General features: G+C 38.4%; 1 non-coding gene across 1 annotated transcript; it reads left to right on the top strand.

Annotated features, from left to right (window-relative positions):
- The first annotated feature begins 5,093 nt into the window (after window positions 1-5,093).
- Window positions 5,094-5,199, top strand: LOC113628471 (U6 spliceosomal RNA). The gene has a single exon (XR_003436114.1). It is a non-coding gene; the product is annotated as a U6 spliceosomal RNA (small nuclear RNA).
- Window positions 5,200-6,408: the final 1,209 nt, after the last annotated feature.

Here is a 6,408-nt window from a genome sequence, read left to right as displayed (position 1 = left end):
TTTCAGAAGAGAAAATGTGTGTATTGTATCTGTACACGTATGCACATGCAACAGAGTTTGTATTCCCTCTAGTCTATTTCTAAGACAAGCAATTCTATAGTAAATTACATATGACGCCTGATTTTTTCCCTAGTATTGTATTGTCACCAGAGAGAAGAGTCCTGGGTTATCTTTCTCTCCATTCCCCATTAATAAATCTAAGAGAGAGAACCATTATACGATTGTGGCTCTTTTCCCCTCTCTTTCTGGCTTTCGTTCCCACACATGAACACACACACAGAATATACATTATGTGCAGACTTTTCCCTAGTCAGCCTGTAATGTATCATCTATAAATCCATGCCCATGTCTTGTTTCCATTGAAATTTGGAACATGTTGAGGACCTAACTTTTGTTCTTGGTGGTGTGTGCATTTCATCAGGGATCTTTGGTAAACCAATAAAACAATTATCTTTGCTTTGAATTTACTTCTTTGTGATTAATGGAAAATAGCATTAATGAGTGGCTTAAACAGTATTTTTATATCAAATATCAACAAATAATTTTTTTAAAACTATAGTTTCCAAATGTTCAGAATAATGGCTTCCCATTTACAGTTATATTTTGGCAAAACTACTTCATATTAATTGAAAATGACTAAAACATGCATTCTATTTAGAGAGGCTTATTCACTGAGATTGAACTCCAACAACATAAACTATCTGGATCAAATTACTTAAGTCATTCCTACTGAAGGAGGGGTTGGAAAATTAGAAACTGTGGAATACTTTTTAGCCTTTTCATAAAGCTTTAATTAAACCTGACTTTTGTGAAAAATAAAACTAAAATACAATTATCCGTTAAGTGGTCTTGTAGAATATATGTTATAAAATTGTTATAAAAAAAGAGTGCCCAAAGTATATTTTAATGAAACTAGATGAATACAAATATAACTATTGTTTTCCCAGTGATTTTTCTCTCTCAAACATAAGACATGTAGGACTTCAGAACGTGCTCTTTAATGTGCTCTGATAATAAGAAAACCATTGCTGCTTTTCTCAGAGGAGCACAGTTATCTAGGGGCAATGCCAAAATCATTAGATAAGCCTCATCTTTCCTATCACATCATTGTCTACATGAAATTCCATCTTAGGAAATATGCAAGAATATTAGATTTTCCCGAAGCTTGAAAATACAATAAAATTTGAAGTGTTGAAAATATGATTCTTAGTTGACAGTATCTTAGAAGTTGCAGAAGTATCCATCTCTTTTTGAGATGGCTTTAATAATGACTGACTTTAATAATGTTGGAAAGTAAGGAAAGATTTCAGTAGCAGGCAAGATGTGATGAATGGACACAAGGAACAATGAAGCTATTGACAAAACGTGCTAAGTTCTTAGAATTCTATCTAAATTATTATTTTTTCCTTCCAGTGCAGAGGAAGAAACCCAAGTGCATCAATGTTCATCGGATGTAGGGTAATAAAAATGTGGGCGGGTGACAGTCAATGAACTGTGACTGTAATATGGTTGTTAGTGTAGGTGAGTGAGTGCACTGAAACATTTGTTCCTGTTTTAAAAAGGTCTCTGGTCCTCAGTGGAAATAGGGGAATTTTGTAGAAAATTGAGGCCAAGAGGGAAAGAAGACTAAAAAAAGAATAAAGGAAATTCAGTAATTAAAAAACTATTTGTTTTCTATTTTAGATTTGATTTTAGTCAATTGTTCCTGCGAGCTATTTAGATGAAATAAATGGAATGTCGCTTAATAGGCAGATGCTCTGATACATTTTCTTCTTCAAGGATCTGGTTCCTGGCATTCAAAGGAAACTAGGATTCAAGTTAGTATTAGAACTTGAACTTGTTCTGCCAGAGTGAAAATTGGTTCCATTAGGCGTCAGTCACAGAACTCTTACAGACCTGGCTAGAGCTGTGGTTATGATGTATCCAACTAGCTGAAATAATAAAGTCGTAAGTAATGCTGGATGTGCTTTGGGAAGCCATCCAGGGGGTTTAATTTTTTTAATGAAAGTTTCCTAATTTTACAGTCCTCATAAATCTGAAACAAATCTGATTAAGGTCATCAGGGTAAATTAAAACTTAATGCCTGACCCTTTGGAGATAACAAAATAAGAATAACTTAAAATGCAAAATATTCAGTTGTGTGCAATCTTTAGCACGGATTCATTCCTGGACGTTTTTCTTACTTGCTTGCCCATACTTCCTTCTCATTGCAGATTTATAGTGCTCTGGGGGAAATGCTCGTACAAAGTGATATATTAGACAGATCTAACCAAAGCTTAAAAGTTAGTGTCTGACTATATAAATAAAAATCTAAACAAAAACAGCCACTAAAAGGAAAATTAACTGTACCTTAAGTGAACAATTGTACCCAGTATGGTAAAAGGAATGGGACAAATATGCATGTTTTTCAAAAGTTCATAATTTATTAAATATAGGAGAACTTTAAATAAATCCAATTCATAAGACACATGTGGATTTATGTATATAAATATAATGATCATTCCTAAATTAAATAAAATTGATTGGAACCCTGGGGTGTTCCTTATATGAAAATATGTGATAGCTTTCATTAAATAATGAATTGCATATTATAAAAATTTAAAAAATGCTAATAAATAGAATATTAGACTCAATAGAAAAATTAAAATAAATTTAAATTCTCCTAATTAATTATAGAAATCTGTTTTCTCTTACTTTTCCTTTTGAGCAGAAAATTTGTCAACTTGTTATTTTGGCATCAATTTCTCCTTCTATGTATTTTATTTACTTGTGAACAAATGTTATTAGCTAAATTTTAGTACCAAATACCATAATCATAAAATCTCAGAGATCCTGTTTTTTTTTAATAAATTTATTTATTTATTCATTTATTTAATTTTTGGCTACATTGGGTCTTCGCTGCTGCACGCGGGCTTTCTCTAGTTGCAGTGAGCGGGGGCTACTCTTTGTTGTGGGGCTCATTGTGGTGGCTTCTCTTGTTGCAGAGCACAGGCTCTAGGGGCGCAGGCTTCAGCAGTTGTGGCTCGTGGGCTCTAGAGCGCAGGCTCAGTAGTTGTGGCGCACGGGCTTAGTTGCTCCGCGGCATGTGGGATCTTCCCAGACCAGGGCTCGAACCTGTGTCCCCTGCATTGGCAGGCGGATTCTTAACCACTGTGCCACCAGGGAAGCCCAGAGAGATCATTTTTTGATTTGAATATTAATTCAAATTTAGAAGTATTTATGGATAATTCAGAAAGCTTACTTACTTTAGTTAATTATTTTCTTATTACACATAGCCACCAGATTTTTAACTTCTTTTGTCTATAATGGCCGATTTTTTTTTTTTTTGCTGTACGCGGGCCTCTCACTGTTGTGGCCTCTCCCGTTGCGGAGCACAGGCTCCGGGCGCGCAGGCTCAGCGGCCACGGCTCAGGGGCCCAGCCGCTCCGCAGCATGTGGGATCTTCCCGGACCGGGGCACGAACCCGTGTTCCCTGCATCGGCAGGTGGACTCTCAACCACTGCACCACCAGGGAAGCCCCTATAATGGCCGATTTTTAAGACATGTTAAAAACAAACGCTGGGACTGCCCTGGTGGCACAGTGGTTAAGAATCCGCCTGCCGATGCAGGGGACACCGGTTGGAGCCCTAGTCTGGGAAGATCCCACATGCCACGGAGCAAATAAGCCCGTGCGCTGCAACTACTGAAGCCCGCGCTCCTAGAGCCCGTGCTCCGCAACAAAAGAAGCCACCGCAGTGAGAAGCCCCGCACCACAAGGAAGAGCAAACCACTGCTCACGGCAACTACAGAAAGCCCACACAGCCAAAAATAACTAATAAAAAAAATGCTATCTTCAACAATTTTTGTAATTTGGGACTTGAACTGAACCTGCCTAAGTTTTTAAATAAATGGTTAAAAGTAGATAAAGGGAGTAGTTTGATTTTTTTTTTTTTTTGCCAATTAAGGAAAAAAATTGAGGACTATTTCTCTCAGTAAATTTAGATTTTTTGAGTTCTTACAAAATATCTGTTGGCTCCAAAAATCACTGAACAACTAAAAAGGCCACATTTACAGTTAATGGTCACCCAGCTATTAAAAAGTAGCTCTGGGGCTTCCCTGGTGGCGCAGTGGTTGAGAGTCTGCCTGCCGATGCAGGGGACACGGGTTCGTGTCTCGGTCCGGGAAGATCCCACATGCCGCGGAGCGGCTGGGCCCGTGAGCCATAGCCGCTGAGCCTGCACGTCCCGGAGCCTGTGCTCTGCAACGGGAGAGGCCACAACAGTGAGAGGCCCGCGTACTGCAAAAAAAAAAAAAAAAAAAGTAGCTCTGTAGACTACCAGAAGCTGAATGTCAGAGTTCGCTCTTCCTGTTTTTTTTTCCCTTCCAGATTCAGAGGAGATTGCTTTGCCCTATGGGGACACTTGCTCTTCCTAAGTGTGGAAAAAAATGTGATAGGCAGTTCCAGGAATGTTGCCTTTGACAGCTTGTCTCAGAGGACTTAATATTCTAGGTGGCAATTGGCCAAAATAAGTAGGAAACTTAGGTAACTGCCAAGCTACAATACCGATGAAAATTCTGCCACAGCTAATTAGAAAGCGGAAGGAAAGTTTTTACATTAAAAAAGAACTAGGAGGGACTTCTCTAGTGGTGCAGTGGTTAAGAATACGCCTGCCAATGCAGGGAACACGGGTTCGAACCTTAGTCTGGGAAGATCCCACATGCCACGGAGCAGCTAAGCCCGTGCGCCACAACTACTGAGCCTGCGCTCCAGAGCCCGTGAACCACAACTACTGAAGCCCACGTGCCTAGAGTCCGTGCTCCGCAACAAGAGAAGCCACTGCAATGAGAAGCCCGCGCACTGCAACGAAGAGTAGCTCCCACTCGATGCAACTAGAGAAAGCCTGCGCACAGCAACGAAGACCCAACACAACCAAAAAAAAAAAAAATTTAATTAATTATAAAAACAAAAAAGAAGTAGGAATTAAATGGCTAGTGGTGAGGGACAACTATTCCTGGTGTGTGTGTATTTGTAGGGAAAGGATAAGCATTTGTTGATTTTTATAATAATCTTATTAAAAAAGCTATTTGACAATTGATTTAAAAATGTTATAACAGTGCTCGCTTTGGCAGCACATACACTAAAATTGGAACGATCCAGAGAAGGTTAGCATGGCCCTGCACAGGGATGACACGCAGATTCATGAAGCGTTGCATATTTTTAAAAAGAAAAAAAATATATATTATAACAGAGCTATCTGAGAATAGCTTTACTTGAACGTTGCTTTCAGAAATCAGAAGCACATTATTAACAATACTTGCCTTTGTCTGAGCTATGAAAATAAGATAATGTGGAATCACGAAAATTCTTTTCATGGTTGCAAGTTTGTCCCATTCCAGAATGCACAGCCCTTTGCAATGTGAGTTTGCTGCTCCTATCCAGAAGTGGACTCTATCCTCCACTCCCTGGAATATGGGCTGGCCTTGTGACTTTGACTAATTGGATAAAGTGGAGATAATGTTGTGCAAGTTTTGGAATTAAGGCCTGAGGAGATCCAGCAATCCCACTCCTGGGCATATATCTAGATAAAACTCGAAAAGATACATGCGCCCCTATGTTCATAGCAGCATTATTTACAATAGCCAAGACATGGAAACAACCTAAATGTCCATCGACAGATGAATGGATAAGGAAGATGTGGTGTATATATATATATATATATATATATATATATATATATATACAGTGGAATATTACTCCGCCATCAAAAAGAACGAAATAATGCCATTTGCAGCAACATGGATGGACCTAGAGATTTTCATACTAAGCGAAGTAAGTCAGAAAGAGAAAGACAAATACCATATGATATCATTTATATGTGATATACAGTGGAATATTACTCCGCCATCAAAAAGAATGAAATAATGCCATTTGCAGCAACATGGATGGACCTAGAGGTTATCATACGAAGCGAAGTAAGTCAGAAAGAGAAAGACAAATACCGTATGATATCACTTATATGTGGAATCTAAAACATAACACAAATTAACATACCTACAAAGCAGAAACAGACTCACAGATGCAGAGAACAGACTTGTGGTTGCCAAGGGGGAGAGGGTGGGAGTGGGGGAAAGAATGGGGGTTTGGGATTAGCAGAGGCAAATTATTGTATATAGGGTAGATAAACAAGGTGTTATTGTATAGTATGGAACTATATTCAATATCCAGTGACAAACCATAATGGAAAAAGAATATGAAAAAGAATATGTATATACGTATGGCTGAGTCACTTTGCTGTACCAAAGAAATTAATACAACACTGTACATCAGCTAGACTTCAATAAAATTAAAAAAAAAAAAAAGCCTGGAGAAACTTTGCACCTTCCATCTTTATCCTCCTGGAACACCATGCCACAAAGAAGACTGGGATG

The sequence above is a fragment of the Aethalodelphis obliquidens genome, unplaced genomic scaffold (genome assembly GCF_003676395.1).
Source record: "Aethalodelphis obliquidens isolate GAN/ISIS:26980383/991018 unplaced genomic scaffold, ASM367639v1 scaffold23, whole genome shotgun sequence".
In the NCBI taxonomy this organism is placed as follows: domain Eukaryota; kingdom Metazoa; phylum Chordata; class Mammalia; order Artiodactyla; family Delphinidae; genus Aethalodelphis; species Aethalodelphis obliquidens.
This window is presented reverse-complemented; position numbering and strand designations above follow the sequence as displayed.